This window comes from Podarcis liolepis (assembly GCF_965112155.1).
Source record: "Podarcis liolepis genome assembly, chromosome: 1".
NCBI classification, from domain to species: Eukaryota; Metazoa; Chordata; class Lepidosauria; order Squamata; family Lacertidae; genus Podarcis; species Podarcis liolepis.
Genome location: NC_139554.1, coordinates 94,573,137 through 94,591,459, shown reverse-complemented (window position 1 = coordinate 94,591,459; position 18,323 = coordinate 94,573,137). Strand labels below are relative to the sequence as shown.

Here is an 18,323-nt window from a genome sequence, read left to right as displayed (position 1 = left end):
GGCCCTATTAGCTAAAGTGGTACCTCAGGTTAAGAACAGTTTCAGGCTAAGAACGGACCTCCAGAACGAATTAAGTTCTTAACCCGAGGTATCACTGTATAGGAAGCTCCCTTACACTGCGGCAAATCATCCATCCACCTAGCTCAGTATAATCTATGCTGATTTATAGTGCCTCTCCAGAATTTTAGACAGGGTACATTCTCAATCCTAATTTTGGATGTCAGGGATTGAACATGGTATTGAACCTGCCATGAAGTAGAAGATTCACCACTGAGATATGGCCCTTCCCTCCTTTCCTATTTTGAGGCAAAGAATGATTTGCTGGAGCATTCAAATCAACAAAATGTGGATTCTGCTTGCTTGGACAACCAGGTGTCATGGACTGGCAGGACTTCAGGAAGGAGGAAGGGGAGGCAGCGGATCCTGGCATGGGGTGCAGCTGGGAGTGGGTCACACAGGAGCAAGCTGGGGATGGGGAAAGGGAGGGTGGTGTACACAATACTCACAGGGTGGACAAACACAAACCCATGTCTTGCAAAATGTAACCATCAACACAAATGCAAACACAACACGCTGGCTAATAACTGGTAGTGGATATATAATTAATTACAGTGTCATTCAAAATATACTAATACGCCACTGTTCACTGTTTCGGAATAAAGTATTCATCAGCTGGAAATGGAATAGAAGGCATTGCTAGCAATGAATGACAACAAAACTGAGCAACCTGCATGTATGTTATACAGTAAAACAAAAATTATAAAGAGGTACATACCGAATAATTATCAATGGGAAATTTTCATACTAGTGGGAATCTTGCTAGTGGATCAGTACTCATTGGATAGTGTAGCTGCTGATGCTTACAACACAAATGCATAGGACATATAGAGTTGACCACAGGTGTTTCAAATAACAATAAATTGAAGACAATGTAAATAAACTTAAAGGGACAGTACATCAATACGGTATCACGATGCAAAGGCAACCCATAAAGTGACAGACTTAAAATGGCACAGATTTTGGTAGTATGAAAAATTTTCATACTATGACTTTATTCTGAAACAGTGAACTATTCCGGATACACTGTCCTCTTGAGACTTCCTTTTAAGATTTCTGAGAGACGTCTTCCTTTGAGACTTTTATAGACCATCTTCTTTTGAGAGACGGCTTGGTGTTTCTCATTATTCATTGACTTGTTTGACTCCTCATTTGACTCATATATATACAACTTACAGTCACTTGTATATTTCGTGAGATGTAATGTATGATATATACATTATTTTGAAGTGGCGTATTAGTATATTTTGAATACTCACAGGGTGACAGAGGATGATGAAGGGACAGGGGCTAATGCACAGGAAGCCAAGCAGTGGGACCCCTCACCGGAGCCAGAGAGGCCCCCAACCCCATGAACACAGCAGGTCCTAAGAGGTAGGGTCACATGCCTCATCAAGCCCAGATGCTGCAGTCAGCAGACACAGTATAAGAAGGCAGCAGAGCTGAGTTACTGTGTCTGCTCAACTGTCCATGTTGAGGGACCTCGCCTGGGATTCTCCTGGGACCTTCATGGGTTTCTACTTCGAGACTGACTCTGGACCGTATCCTGACTGCTGAACTTGTCTTACTTGGACTGACCCCGGACTGCATGTCTTGATATTTGGACTTGGGTTGCGTGGATTGGCTCCTGGACTTGGAACTTTGTCGGGCCGATTGGCTTTTGAACTTGGAACTTTGTTGTGTGGATTGGTTTCTGGACTTGGAACTTTGTCTTGGCACACTGTCTGCCAGGTAGGCCAGGGGATCAGAACAGCAGGGTAGTCCTGACATCTAGGCTTCTAATTTAGACTTCTTAAAAAATGCTCCAATAGAAAGTTACTATGGGGAAATAGATAGGTGTGCTTGTGTTAAGTGCGGGTGTGAAAGTCAATCTCTCTCTGTCCCTATGTGTTTGTGCTAAGCTGGGAGGAGAGGCAAATCCAGGCCCCCAAAGAGCGCACCCCCTCAGCCACCACCCACCACTGCTACCTTCAGGCAGCAGCCACAGAGGGAAGGGCAGAAGAGAGGGGGGGCAGAGGCAGAGGAGGCAGTGACAGAGGTTGTCATTTTCTGTTTTGCCTCAAAATGTCCTGGGCCAGTCCTGATTGGCTCCACCCGCTTTTGGCATGCAAACTGTTTGGCCAATATAAGGTGTTCCTCATCCTGATAAAACGTCACTGATCTTTTTCTTCTTAGAATTCCCAGGCCATGCTCCATACGTGACTGCTAGTAAGATTGCACTATTCATTAGTTAAAAGCTTAACGGCGATGCAAGAAATATATACTCAAATATACAATTCCTAGCCTTTAAAGCTAATTGTAAGCTATATTCACTTTTGAGGGACTTGCACCAACAAAAAAGTGTGAGGATGTGGTTCAATGAATAATTGATTTTCTGGATTGTCACTCCATAACTACAGCATTGCTTTGGTGATGCATTTCATTCTGTTTGACATTTCAGCACTTATGTAATCTAACACAGATTTGTTAGGTTTCGGCAGGTTTCCTGCCCCTGAGATCAAAATAATACAAGCAACCAGAAGAATTCAAACATTCTTCTTGACAAAAGTAAATTAAGAGCCAGTAGGATTTTATGCTGTAGAATAACAGCCTAAAATGTCTTTTTGGGTTGGAAAAGGATTGCCTAACTACTCTGATTAATGTGCCTGTCAAAATGCTGAATAGATTATTAGCTTAATAATTTTTACTTTATGGGGTTTTATTTTTCTTTTAAGAAAAGCACTAGTTTCTTAATATGCCAAATATCCTAAAGTATATGTAGAAAAACCTGATTTATCTGAACAGTTTTGCATATTCATCAAAGCTATCCAATACTAATCTGCAACGTGGTTAACTGGACAAAAGGAAATGCGATGCATTCAAAAATAATAAGGTTCCTAACATAATATGCAGGTGGAATTCTGAGAAGCAGAAGGTCCAGGTGCTTGTTTTTTAAGGCCCTTTTAACCTGCCCTTCAACTGATAGGGCTCCCAGAGCTGCTCATGAAAATCAGCGATAAAGGCAATCCCTTTCCACTGGCTGAAAGAAAAAGGAATGGGGAGGGAGGAGAGCAGAAAGCAAGCCAGGGTACCAGTTCTTAAAGTTCTTATAATGACAAGCTGGAAACTGTTTGGGTATTATGACAGAATAGTTGCTGCAGTTGCAGGAGGCTGAGGGCAGCTGGTCTCTAGATGAGCAACTAGCCCTGTTGCTCTTCTCTTCCTGAGCTCTGCTGCTAGGTGACTTTTCAATGGTTTGTTGATCAAATGATGAAAACCCAACTACTTCATGTGGTGATATTCATCTATAGACCACTCCTGGGCCACTGTCTGTCTGGGATCACTGGCTCAGATTGGTGAATCTCTGATGAGTTCTGGAATTTTCACTGAAATGAAAATAGCAATGAAATGATATTCCACAGCAGGTCTTCCAGGCTCCTCAGACCACCAGAGCCCAATTCAGACCAGCAGAGCTCATTGGCCTCATTGCAGCTCCTCTTGCCATTGTCTCCTGCTTGCCCACTCTATCCTACTAGTGTCAGTATGGAGCAGAAGTGATGAAAACGAAGAACAACTTCCACTGGCTGCACAGTCATCTGCCCTGCTTTGGATAGTAATGGGGACTGAGGTCAAAGTCACCGTGAAAGCAAGTGGGTGACTGCATGGAGAAGGAGAGGAGACCACCTGAGGGCATCCTCTAAGCGCTTTCCCAAAACTGGAGCTGGCACTGAACCTTATGGTCATTTAGATAGTGTTTGCTCCTTTCTTTCATTGAGGTAGGATGTTTTTGTGGTTTGTTCTGTGTCAGAAATGTAGTTAAGATGCTAACCTGTGAATTTCTGGTTTCCGTTTGACATGGGATGGCATTCTATTAACACATGCTTTTGTAATTTTGGAATGAAAAGTGGTTCCTCGCTCTTTAAACCAAGATGTACCTTTGGATCCATACTCCTGCCATTCACAGAAAGAGAATTGTGCTCATGGGAGGACCCTTACTATCAGGTCATTGGCCCATCTAGCCCGGCAGTGTCTGCACAGATTGGCAGGGTTCAGTCATGGGTCTCATGCAGCCCTACCAGTAGATTGTCAGGGATTGAACATAGGACCATCTGCACACAAGCCAGATGCTCTTTGACTGAGCCATGTCCCTTCCCCTCATGGAAGGACCCGCTCCTAAGAGCACAAGTCCCCTCTTGTGAAAAGAAGTGCCTTCCAAGTCTAGCACATAAGTGGCAGTCTATACAAATGTGAAGCGAATGTATTGAGGAAGCAAACAAGCAGGTGTGGCCTTGTATAGTACAGCAGGTATGGGACCTAACCTCTTTCTATTTCAACCAGGGCTGGTACAACATGGATGTGAGTACATGGTTTACAATACAGAGATGCTCAGGAGGTTCTGAAGGTTCTGGCTCCGGGCATTTTCTTTCTTAGAATGACAGACATTTCTGAAGCAGAGCACTGAAGCACACAGACAGGCAAAACTCCCTGAGACACATAACATGAAGAGGAGAAGTGTGATCCCTATGTTAAAAGTTGTACTTGTTTTGTAGCTTTGCTTTTATTTTATTCTCATATAGTGCCGTAGGAATGACAGACTTAAAATAGGGAATGACAACACAGATCTGTCTTTCTCTTGGAAAAACCTTCAAACAGGCCTAACACTGGGGAAACTTCTTAACCTTGCGTTAAGGATGCGTCTATCTTCCGAGCTTAAATGATGCATGAAATGGAAACCAAAAAAAGGGGGTGTTAATCCCTCAAGATGCTACTGTGTGAATGTTGACGTGTTTGGCTATTTACTGAAATAATAAGCACACACAATTCTGAAAGCTCAGAATGATAAAGCCAGAGAAGAAAAACAGAAACTCTTTCCCATTATTTTTTAATTTTATTTGCTAGTATGGGATTTGAAGTTAACTGTTTTGTTTTGGTTTTTTGACAGCAAATGGCTCTTCTCAAGTTATTTTGCTAGCTGCAAAATGATGTTTCCAAAAGAACTATATTGTGGAAATTAATTCATGTTCCTTTTGGGCATTTCCCCTTCAAAAAACATATATTTGTAGAATTATTAGCATTTATTTCTTATGTTAATGTGTATTTATATGGGGTGCTTTTGCTATAGCTATAGCATGTCATTTAGTGCTACAATTTTATCCATTGTTTATTGGATTGCTGAACACCTCTAAATGGCCAAAGCTGAACTGATAACATTAATTTCTAACTGATGTTCAGATACAGAATCCAGGTGCTCAAAAAGAATACAGTCTAACAATTCATATTTTGCTGTTTGTTTTTAATTATATTTTGCATTAAAAGGTCACCAAGGGTGGAACTGAACATCATGCTAATATGATTGCTCCATCAGGCAAGCAGAAATGCTATGTCTGATGGTACACTCTCCCCTCTCCTGCTGTGCACTGTTCTGGGGATACTCCTGACCAGACCCCCCCCCCCATCCAAATGGGGCAAGAAGAGGAGGGGAAAGCCCCTTTGCACGAGCAAGAGCTCTTGCACTGGCTTCCACTAGTGCACTGGGTTAACTGAATCTATCCCGCAAAGTATTGTGAAACCATAGTGGACTGAATAAATTAAAATGAAACACCTCCTTGTGTACTTAATTTGGGGAACCAATATAAGAAGTTTAAGCTCTGAAATTATAGAAGCTATAACTGAGCCATCTCTCTCCCAAGTGACCTCTGTGGCCTGTGGTGGTGGTGTTTTTTAATTAGCTTCAGTTGGTAGGCCAGTCCATGATGGTTCTTGGGCTGTGATAGTCTGGCTACATTGGTCCATGAATCAGCAAGACTTGATTACTGTAATACACTTTATGAGGTTCTGCCCTTGTATCTGGCCTGGGAGATTCAATTGGTGCAGAATGCAGCAAAAGCAGACTTCTGGCAACATGTTACTCTGCTGCTGAGAAAGGTGCGCTGGTTGCCCATTTGCTACTGGGCTAGGTTCAAGATTTTTTGGTGTCAATTCACCAAGCCTTAAACAACTTGGGCCCAACATGTGTGTGTGTGTGTGTGTGTGTGTGTGTGTGTGTGTGTATCTATTGATTCTTACTAGGCTAGACCTTGTCAACAGCCTTGTTAAACTACAGTCCCAGGGAGCCGTTGTTGTTGTTGTTATCACTTCTTAGTTTTAAAAAAGTCTCAGCTTCACAGGATAAAATATAAACACACGATAACAAAAACCAGACAATTTAAAACTGCGTACCATAAAAAATACCCGAAAGGCCCATCTAATAACACAGTGATGAGGGCAAGTTCTACCCACCCCACTACAAGATGAGCATCACCCTAGAGGCCAACTTAGTTACTTAAAGCCTGATACTAATAGGGCTGTGCCCTGGATTCAGCCAAGGCCTGAGCCAAATTGGGCCAATTTGCATACACACCAGTTCTGCAGAACCAGCAAATCTAACCAGCAAAATCAAAGAACAAGAGGAAAGAGTATTCAATGGAGACTGGAAAATGTTTGTAGAATATATGAAGAATCGCTGTAAATGGGTTAAAACGTTAGCAGGTTTAGAGTAAATTCGGCAGTATGTTTTGTTAAAAATGAGAGAGAGAGGTTCAGGATTGACTAGAATATGCAGTAAAAATGGATATTTGGAGGAAACCATGGAAGGGGGAGGGAAAGGGAAGTCAAAGATCAACGTATAGTTACTTTTATTGTGGAAAATTTGTAAGATGAAAAATTATTTTCTTCTGGCCTTTGTTGAGGTGGGTTGAGACAGCTAGGGATTGCTGATGGTTGGGTTGGATGGTCCAGAGTGATCTGCGACTGTATTTCTCAGGGGAAGGTCGGAGCCTGAGGCTACCTGACTTTGCTTCCTGCCTGATACAGCCACACCCTGTAGGATTACGGCCTCTGCCTCTGCTCACTTGCTGGCAGAGAAGCTGTTTGCGAAGGAGCACCCTGCAGAACTGAACCCTCCTGCTTCGGGAGAGGGGGAGGACACAATTTGCAGAGTGGTAGCCTGTTCGTAGTTTGTAGAATGGTTCTAGCCATTCTATTCAAGCAATCATATTTCATAAATAGGGCATTGTGGTGGACTTTAATAGAATACATCCAGTGACAATGGCTGATGTATTCAGCAACAGCTTGCAATGGAAACATTTTGAATTTATCCACTTTTGTGATTGTGATATAGTGTGCAATGCCAAACCATTTGTCATTGAGTTAATGGGCTGTAGGCTGCATCCTTTAACGGGCAGTGTAAGTTGCAATTTTTTTACACTGAATTGCACTCCTTATTCTAGATCGGAGGCAAGAAATCAGTGAATAAGATGACATTGTATGCTTCAAATAAAAGCATCATAAATCCTTAATCTGTTTTTAAAAGTAAACATTTGATTCACTCACAAGCAGCTATGGTAAAGCTCTAAAACTTTTTAAAGTCTTGTGCAAACATCCCTCATTTCGAACAACAAAAGTAGTCTGTGCAGAACCTGAAATTACCCTGGAGATACCACGAAGAGCTATTAAAATGCTGCAGCTGCATCAAAACAATTCAAATGTTAAAAATAAAATTCTAACCCTAAAAGGAGCTGTGAAACATATTTTGAAAAGATAAATACAATATGAAGTGTCACTTAATTATTTAGCATTTCTGAAGCACATTTATTCCAGTATGAACAGGAGGTCTGGCATGTTGCAACTATTATTTCTCCTTTTTAAAGGAAAATATATATACATGGTACAAAGATAACATTTCTCTAAGGAATTTCTTTAAAGTTATCTAGTCATTTGCATATCAGGTCATTGGATTAAAGCACATATGTACTTTTCAGTTCAAAGGAAGGAGAAAAAAGCCTATAGGTATCCAGTGCTGATTTCCCTAAAGAAGTCTTTAGCAACCTCAATATTTCTCTTTTCTTATGTTTGTGACCCATATACGGTGCCTCTGCTTTAATAAAAAGCAAGTGCAACATAAGCTACAGGATTCTACAAATTCGCATTATAACTATGGCCATCCAAGACTGGCATATGGTGCACAGGTAACTTTGCTGCATGTGTTCATGGATGTAGAGTAAAAGCAGCATCTTGTTCCCGGATTGGTGTGCATGCAAGATGCACCTTACCGCACTGAAACTGAGTGTACAATTCCAGGCCAGTTTGTACTTTCTGCAGTGCCTTGAGAGCACCAATCACTTGTTTGGGGGGTAGGAAGATTGATTGTTCCTTCACTTTGAATGAAGACGAAAAGCAGGGTTATAGATTGTAATCAGCACCACAAACTTAGATCTGAAACATGGTGTTATCATCCATCCCCTAGCCATCTCTCAGTGTAGTCACTATCATTAGGGGAAAGTTTGGAGGGATGTTTCTGGCTGACAATCCTGTTTGTACAATACCACCCTGCCTCAGAGGTGGGATCATCTTTGCTGCCCCCCATTTAGGATAAATGGCATTGAACAGTTGGTGTCTGTTATGCCACCAGGGCCTCAGGTTGCTGTCTTCCCAGATCTGCCTGAGGGGTTAGCTTGAGTAAGTCTTCCTTCACCATAATCCTGCCTCGTAACTAATCCACGTACCCTACCATGACCACCACCCCTCTGCTGTCTCAGCATTGTGCTCCTTTCTCAAGAGGTAGCCAAAACTGTTCTTCGTACATTGTGGCAGAACAAATGGATGGACAGACATGCATGTCCACAAAAACAAACAGGTGACCACTTGCACTGGACTCGTAACCCAGTTCTATCACTTTGTGTCCTCCTTTCCTGGCCCCTCTTCCTCAAGGGGAAAAAAAATCACCTTAAGGAAGGAGTAATAGGTGCTGAAGACTTCCATCAACAGCAATTGACCCACAAAACATTGTTTTGTGCTAAGGATCATGGGAGCCACATAGTTCTAGAAAGAAAGGACGCCCCACTGAAGAGGAGGCCCCACAGTGACTTTCATGGGGCGGCAAGGCTGCAACATTTAATAGAATAAAAATGCCAACATGTATGACATCGGTGTATATAAAAGCTTCAAGGTTGTGAGCCATCACATTATTGTCATGTGTTTTAAAGACAGTTATGAACATGCCACTGCAGTACAGTCGAGTCTCATGGGTGGTAAAATTTCATGATAATCCATGTAGGTTGTTTTAAAGTATACAGGAACATAAAGGGGATTAACATTCCCTCACTTTATTGACGAAGGGCAGAGATTCTGTGTGATTTATTGGGATGACACAGAACAGAAAAGAAAAGATTTTGCAAATCTGTTTACCTAAAACCATTTCCCCAAAGGCTGGCCACAGAAACATTGTCAAACAAATCACGAGCTGTGATAGAAAGAAAATAACAAACACAAGACTGATAGCCTGACTACATGATTTCTAGGGAAGAATAATTTTTATAGTCTCACTACAAAGATGAGTTAATAGATCATGGAAAGACCCAAATGGCAATAGTCTGCCCCCAAACTATCAGCAATTTCCAGACTAAAACTATTACAAATGTCCATGATAACCTATTGCTCTACCACAACTTAAAGCTATGCATTAGAGAAGGTAGTTTTGACCCTGACCTTTCCATTATTAGCCATCAAAATTTCCCTCCTATAGCTATCCATTTTATAGCAGAGTTCTTTATAAAGTGCACCAAATTATCTATTGTGTCATTCCTGAACCGATTCTCTTCTACACTGACAGGCTTGCTGTTTACTCTTAGCAACAAATAGCAGGAAAGTGTATGATGGAGAATGTATACCTATTCCCCGCCCCTGCCCCCGTATATATCCAACTTGGCAGATGAATGTACAGCAGTTCTCTCATTCATTACCACCACCACCACTAATACTTCTTTAGCAAAGTTGGGCAAACCACAGCCTTTGGGCTGCATGAGACCCTCAGCCTCCATCTACAGTCCCCAGCACCCTTGCTGTCACTGCCACAATCCTCCTCCTGCTGAACAAAGAGAAGGGAGCTGTTTTAGGGGATGCAAAGTGGGGAAGAGAAGGGAGAATGCTCCATCACACAAAGAAAAATCCTTGTGCTAATGGAACATTCACCTTAGTGCTACATTGAATGCAGGCCAATGAATGAAAGAGAGAACAAATGGATGGTCAATGAATGGGGTCCATGCTTGTGTTGGATGGGTGGGAGCTGCATTTGTGAGAAAGAATTCATCACCACACTCTTCTGATCATTTCATCAATGGAAGCGTTTGTGCTTGCCAGATGGAATGATCTTCTTTTCCTTCCCCTCTGTGCTCTTCCTGTGACCCTTCAGAGAGGATTTGGGGGAGACACAGGAGCACAGAAAAAGAGAAGTCCTGTTGCACTAGCAGGAGCCTTTAAGCTGGCTTCTGTGCTGCAGTGCTGGATTTAGGGTGGAGCAGGTGGTTCCCCAGCCCAGGGCACCAAGCCGAGGGGGCACAAAACTGAGAAAATCCATAATTGGGAAAATCCATTTGGGGACACCAAATTTTGGCTTCACACAGGGCAACATATTTTGAAAGATTACCAAAGTCTGCCCTGCGTGCTGGGTTAGTTGAATCCAAGCAAATAATCTTTGAAGCAGTACAAAACACACACACCAAAAAACCTTAAAATGCCGTACAGTGGTACCTTGGGTTAAGAACTTTATTCGTTCTGGAGGTCCATTCTTAACCTGAAACTGTTTTTAACCTGAAGTACCACTTTAGCTAATGGGGCCTCCCACTGCCGCCGTGCCACTGCTGCATGATTTCTGTTCTCATCCTGAAGCAAAGTTCTTAACCCAAGGTACTATTTCTGGGTTACTGGAGTCTGTAACCTGAAGCGTCTGTAACCTGAGGTACCACTGTACTAAAAAATGGTAGGAGAAAGCTTGCCAAATGTTAGGTTTCCAGAAAAATAATGTCTTCAGTCTGGTCATTCTTCATCCAAGCTGACTAGCTCAGCCAGTTACCTTATTATTTCCAAGTCTCTTGAAATATACTTTTAAACTGTCTTCAATAACAGTGGAAGTCTGTCCATATGGAAAATAACAAGATCTTTAGCAGAGAGATTTCAATAGTTCTTGTGCCAGTGGTTCCACTGTTCCCTTTTTCAACAGCGGATTGATAAAGTTTATGTCAAATGCCTGTTTGGATGATCATCTGTCATGCATGATTTAGCTGAGATTCGTGCATTGGAAGGGGTTGAACTAGATGACCCTTGAGATCCCTTCCAACTCTACAGTTCTGTGATTCCATGAATTCCATCTGTTGTTGATTATTGTGATCAATTAGCCAGGTATGTGATTAAACAACCAGACAAGCTGCTCACCATTTGCAGGAGAAGCAGATGTTCCAACAAGCAATGGCAGAAAGGCATTATAAATCCCATACCACTTTACAACTTCTCCAGTAAGAGGGAACAATAGTTAACAACCCAGCCTAACGAGTGTTTCCTTTAGGACCTCTACTGGTAGACCTTTTTTTTTTTAAGGTGAAATCCAGTTCCCAACAGACTTCCAGTTGAGCAGCATGGCTTCCCCATTCCACTTCTCCCCACAGCCCCTGCATACCTCTCAAACCCGCTTCATGGGGTCCCCCATATTTGAAGGATTGCAGGTGGGAGCAAAAGCAGAGTAAGTGCTATGGCACGAGTGGAAGTCTATTCCATTTGTGTTCTGCCACCAATAGATGTCACCCATAGTTTGCCAAATATTGCAAGACTGATTTTTTTTTTTAATGTTTCAAAGGCATAATTTATTAAAAGTAACTTAGTTCTGTGAATACTTTGATGACACACAAAATCTTCAAAAGAATATGTATACTATGTGAGTAACATTGTGAGACTTTTCATATTGTGCTGTTTACCTTAGTGTCATCTTTTTTTAAAAGAACTTACAAGTTAAACTAAGTGAATTATTAAACTGAATTTCTGAATACAGAAACCGAACCAAGCTGAGGTACAGAAACATGCCTTGGGCAATGAATGGAGTTGGACTTTAAATTTAAAAAACAAAACAACTTTGCCTCTCTAGAGTCTAATGCTAAGTTTTGAAATGCTAAATCAATTATTAAATCAAGAACAGCAACCTGTGTGCCTTTTACTCTTATGACAAGCTTTGTAACTTTTATTGTCTTTGTTGGGGGAGGGGTCATTTTTGGAAAAGAAGAACATAACCCTGAGTGGTTCAGGAAGAGAGAAGAAACGACGGTCAATAGATTTTCGTTTTAATGTGCTATCTTTAGTTTGTTTTTCTCTCTTAGTTTTATTCCCCAAAACATTCTGCAGAAACTACGTGTGGCAGTAATAAAGAAGCATTGTCTGCAATGGGGTTCAAAGGTCAGAAATGAGGAGTGAAAGCTGAAACTAAGGGCACTGACTTGCATCGCTGACGTCAACTGAAATTTGATAGATGGCTTTGGTGACAAAAGAGCGGGGGCAAAAGATGAATGAGGGAAATATTAATTGGAAAAAAATATGGTCTGTGGCTTCTTTTAGGATCCTGTCTTGCCAATTAAAGCAAGTAGACAGGAAATGAGGAGTATTTGTGCAATAAAACACAATCTCTGTCCCGTCCTGAAGTCCCTTTTAAAAAAATAAATCTTTAAATTATCATTTAATAGTTGCATGAATTCTAGAACGCAGAAGATGTACTCCTTAGGTTTAATCATTTTTCTTGGTTCTTACCATTTATTTCTCCATTTAACTTTTAAATTCCCTCTATCTTACTCTCAGATGTTTGAGATAAAGAATCAATAATATAACCTAGGCAGGCTGGCAGTATGAAGCATCTTGGTCTTAGTCACCTTTCTGTAAATCCTCCTGCTGATTAAAGAAGGGGCAGCAGGTAATTTTGGATGGCCATGTAGTTTTCCCATTGCACAATTTGTGGTGCTGATAAGACTCAATTGAGGAGGATAAGATATAAGTGAGGTACACACCCACACCCCAGGTGTACAAAGAAGCTATTCATATTTAAATGCAAACTATAAAGTATATTGTAATGTGATTTCATGGTAGAACATATTTAAAGAAGCCATAGGTTAAGAGAGTGAAAACCCAGAGCAAAAGAATCTTTTTTAGAAAGGGGACATTACAGGAGTCTTCAAATTCATTGTTTAAGCAGTGTAGTGCCAGCTCACATGATTGCCCCCCCACCAGAATGCAATGCAATGCAATGTGGGTGACATCTTTATTAAGGCCTCATCTGCACCGTACATTTATAGTAGTATCATGACAAGTTGAGCTTGAATCCTGGCAGGATGGAGGCACTGTGGGTGAGTAAGGAGGTCCTCTGTCCATCAAATTGGTCAGCTGCCTACCCTGGCTGGGGTTGCACTCTCTCTGAAGGAGCAGTAAAGCTTGAGGGTGCTTCTGGACCCACCTCTGTCACTGGAGGCTCAGGGAGCCTCAGGGGATTGAAGTGCCTTTCCCCAGCTGCAACTGGTTTGACAGCTGTGGCCATTTCTGGACCAGGAAAGCCTTTCTTCAGTGGTTTATGCATTGGTAACTTCAAGACTGGATTACTACAACACACTCTATGTGAGTCTTCCTTCAAGCTTGGTCCAGAAGCTGCAATAAGTGCAGAATGCTGCAATTCAGTTCCTGACAGGAGAGAGGCCTTGTCAGCATATAACACCTGAGCTCAAAGATCTGCAGTGGTTGCTGATTTGCTGCTGGGCAAAGTTTGAGGTGCTACTTTTAGTGTATAAAGTCCTTAACAATTTGGGACCAGTTTACCTACAAGATTGTCTTACCCTATATGTGCCCACTCAACTGCTCCATTCAGCAGAACTAGCGTTACTGCAGGAGGTCTGGGTGGGGAATAGGGGCCTCCTAACCACTCTCAGAATCCTAAACAGCTGGGTGGGCTTGTGTTCTGCAGGAATAATGAACTTGAGTTCATGTAAATTCTGCACCATCCTGACTATGAGGAATAGCTTAGTGTAATATTATTATAAGAGGCATAGCCATTGTGGTGCACTCCATATCTTTTGGACTACGATTCCCATCACCCCTGGCTGTTGGCCATGCTGGCTGGGGCCAATAAGCATTTCAGTCCAACAAAATCTGGAGGGTACCATCTTTATAGCAAGATGTGTGGATGTGATATATCTGTCACATCATGGTTATTCTTTTCTTTCCCTTGCTTCACTGATTTCCCAATATCGGGACCAATTTTGCTGATGCTCATAAAGTTTGGCAGTCTCAAGGCTTCCCAACTTTGGAAACGTTTGGGTACAATTTGCTGGCTATGTGCTATCACTGCTGGACAGAGCTGCTGTAAAAGTTCAATCAACAGCTCAGCTAAGCATGAGAGAGAAAGCAGCCCACTTTGAAGTGTGTTTCTTGCCACTCATAACAAGCCAAGACTCCCTCTAATGTTGTTGCCTTGAGCTAATTGCAGATGTTGCTGGACGGATACCTGGAACTAACAAAACTGACTCAACAGGGAGCCAATTTTCTCAGAGTGTTAATTTAAGGATGTGGTTTCCACTTTTTGATCTTAATCTTTTGTTATAAGAGCAACAGTGAAGACAAACAAATAAAAATACATACCCAGTGCCTGAGACAACTGACCACATGAACTAGCTCTAAGAGTGATGCACCATCAATTTGCATGAATATCTGTAATAAGACTGTGTAATATTATATTAAAGTATTCTAAGAGCTTTGACTTTCAGTGGATTCAAGGGAATTCTTCTTAATTCTGGAATGCACCACAGAAGCTTAAAACGCCCACATGTAACCAAAACAATCCAGTCAAATTTTGGCAGAGAAGCAACCTGCAGTTTTTGTGCCTGCGTTGGCTACAGCTCCTGTGTTACTCTGCAATAGCAATTAAAACTTCATTAATATTTAATCCATTTTGATAAATGACTCTGTAATATAGCTATAATAATGACACTGGGTTTGCCTTGAGCTCTAATTTATAATGTCTGCCTACTCGCTTCTTTACTTTGTTAGGAACAGATTGGGAATTAAATTACGTTGTCCAAGTATAATGCACTGTGTGCCTGATGAGCTGTGGCCCCTATTCACATATCCAGCATACTCCAAGAAGTGTTTCGCTGGGGAAATTACATTCTCTGTCACCGCTATATTAATCGGAAAATGCAGTTGGTTCACCTGAGTGCTGTGTGTATGTCTGAGTAAATAGAGTATACAATGAGATGGCAGTTGTGTTCTTCAGGCCCATAAACTAGCACCATCTAGCACTCTCGCATTTTCCCTTCGCTTCTGAGTTGCTTGGGGAAAAGCTGGCAAGGAAAGATAGCCTGGTAGGATTTTTCCTTTTCTTCTTTTGCAAACTTTATTGAGAAAGATTCCAAGAGCTTTGGGGTAAATATGTTACAAAGCAGGTGTGTGGTCGTGATTTGCATGCTTCAAAGTGCTGAACCAAGTGTTAAGAGCAGCGCCAAACTTCTAGAAACTTGAGGAGGAATTTGTCACTCCACAATGACTGTCCATGAAAGTCACCGCTGTTTCTTTCTTAGAAGCACCCGTCTCTTGAAGTGTGATCACTCTTGACAGTGCCAGGAGCATTAATCGCCAAGTTGCTCTTTAGTTTTCCTGGATAGGATCTATTATTAGAGATGACATCACAGCAGCCCTCGTGACACAGCGGAAGGTTCACTCACAGATCGATGGGAGGATATCTGTCATTGTCTGGAGGTGCCCAAACACAGACATTTGCTGAAGTGCAGCATAGTCCAGCTCTGCCATTAATGCGAAATGAAATTACAGGTACTACATGCGGTATGCAAAGTAGTCTTGGAAACCAAACAGCAAAGGTAAAAACTTGCATTGGGGCCCATGTCCATGAGGTAGTTCTTCCACTTCTGTGGAAATCTGTTTGGAGAGCTTTCCACAGCCATTGTGGCCTGCCAGTTCCCATGAATAGCCTCAAGTCTATATGCCAACACGGAGCCTGCACTCATACAACTTCACAGCCAGGTCATTCACACATAGCTAGGCCCTTCCATGCCTCCTTCAGGAAAACTCAGTGGCTTTTTCCATTCTACTCTCCTTGCAGTCTCCACTCTCTCTTCTCCCTGGAATAACTTTGGTTCCCATTTAGAAGCTTCTAGATACTCCTAGGAGGGGTACAGAAAGACCTTGCCTATAGACTGTTGGCATTTAAAGAATTTGTCTTTTAAAATGTCAACAGAATTTCACACAGGGCAAAGCTATATAAAGGTGAGGGTTTCACAACACTCTTACTGTTATGTACTGAGTTGAATAGGGTCTAAAATGCAGCAGTCTGATTGGTCCTAGAACAATAGGATTCAGAATGCAGCAGTCTGTGATAGAAAGGACTGACAGAATCCGAGACCAGGGAGAAGAGACGGTGGAGGAAGATTGGGGAAAAGTTTTTTTTTTAAAAAAAAATTTTTTAGAGAAATGTGGTAAAATTAATGAGTATTAGAAAAATGGTGGAATGAAATTATATGGCTTTAGTAGAAATGTTATAAGGAGTTAAGTATAAATAAGTTTTAGGGTTTTAATGGTAAGATAAGGTTAAAATTAAATTAAGATAATTAAATGACAGAAAATAGTGAAAGATGGAAAGGATTTGCTGGAATAATTAATAACTAGAATACAAAAAGGGAGGTGTGAGGAGGTCGATGAAACAGGTTAATGAAAGATAAAGATATGGAAATATTGGATTTGTTTTTAACTGTTTTTTATTTTGTTTTTGTTTTGATGTATTGTGTTTTTTGCTTTTTTGTATGTATTGTAGTGTGTTGATTTGTGCTGTTTGTTTTTTCTCTTTCTTTTTTCTCTTTTTCTTTAATTCTTAAACTTTTAATAAATATTATTTAAAAAAACAAAACAGAATGCAGCAGTCTGATTGGTCCTCAAACAATAGGATTCAGAAGGCAGCAGTCTGATTGGTCCACAGGAGCCACCCAATCCAGCTCCAGGTGGAAGTGAATCTGCAACCTGATTGGCCTACAGGTGAATCCCGGAATTAGCCAATCACGTGGGGCCCTTTGTATAAATAATGTATATAAAGCAGACATCCTGGGGGAACTTCCATTCCTCCTCACCACTATGAGCTGAATAAAGAGCATCAAATCCACTCTCGACTCTGAGTATATTTCACTTACTGTGGGTCTTGAGCCTCTCCCCAGCTCTGACTCCCCCTGACACAATGCTTGGCTCTTCCCTGATAGCTGCTTACAGCTTAACCCGGACAGAGCTGCTTATGAACAATATGTTGAGAAAGTTTGTTATGCATTATAAAATCAGCACCACAGGTACTGAATGCAACATACTGTAAGCAAAGGCCCTTGTGGGCATCCATCACTGTTCCATAATATTAACAGACCTTCCACTCCATCTGGTTCTGACAGCCTGTTTGCAGAAGTCAGCATGTATTGTATACCAAGAATATCAGAGGACTTTCGCTCTGCTTTTTATGAGACGTTACTTTGTATGCCTGCCTGTGGCTTCCAGATGTTACTTGATTAGCTTTCATTTTGTTACTGCATCAAGTTGACTCATCTCAATGCTCCTGAGCTGCTAAGCCATTTCCCCCTTTCCTCCCATCTCTGCACCAGGTCCCTGTCACTTTTCAATTACTCTTAAGCTTCTAGTCCTTATGGTTAAAGGTCACCCCTGGCATCTACTCCTTCATTTCCCTATTGTACATACTATTCTCTCCTTTTCCTCTTCACACTTTGTACATTTCCTTTCTGCATGTCATGCTTCCACAGTCTCTTTTTCAGAGTCTGGTGAGGACACTCTAAATGTATTTAGGAGCATTTAGGAGCCCCTCTTCCTTCTTAGTGCATCCATTTTCAAACTGCTGTCTGATGGTTGCAAGTGACACTACCACTGTGACTTAGATGGGAGCCGGAGCTGAACAACATATTAAGGGCACCATGTAGGCTACCACTGTCCTAAATCTTAGATTCTTGCTATAGTTTACAAATGATGAATGAAATTAACATGCTCCACCTCACAAGATTGGGCCATGATTGGTAAATATAGAACCAAATATAGTTTTGCATCTTTCCCAATTCTTGTTTTGTGAACATCAGGGAAACAGGTAGATAAATAAATAATTTCCTACCTCATTTTTCACTTATATATTGGCCAAAATCTTTTTTTTTTTTAAAGTGCTAATGCACACAGACCAAATCTCATTGCAGTAATTGCAGTGTCCTAAGACTCTACAATTCTGGTCTGCTTTTAACAGGGAAATGATTGTACCATTCCTTCCTGGTTTTCTTTTTGCCTTTGCCACTGTGATTTACCCATTTCATTAACTGAAAACACAGCTCTGCTGTTTGCTGCTTAAGCCATTTGGAGTATGAAGAGCCTCGGTGGGATTCATCTTTTGATAAAATTATGCTCTTTAT

At 41.4% G+C, this 18,323-nt stretch overlaps 1 long non-coding RNA gene across 1 annotated transcript in view; it reads right to left on the bottom strand.

The window, feature by feature from the left end:
• Positions 1–15,329: 15,329 nt before the first annotated feature.
• Positions 15,330–18,323, bottom strand: part of LOC310701378 — a 33,434-nt gene continuing 30,440 nt past the window's right edge. The window contains exon 3 of the long non-coding RNA XR_014523029.1: positions 15,330–15,671. This is a non-coding gene — a long non-coding RNA (uncharacterized lncRNA). The remainder of the gene's footprint in view (positions 15,672–18,323) is intronic.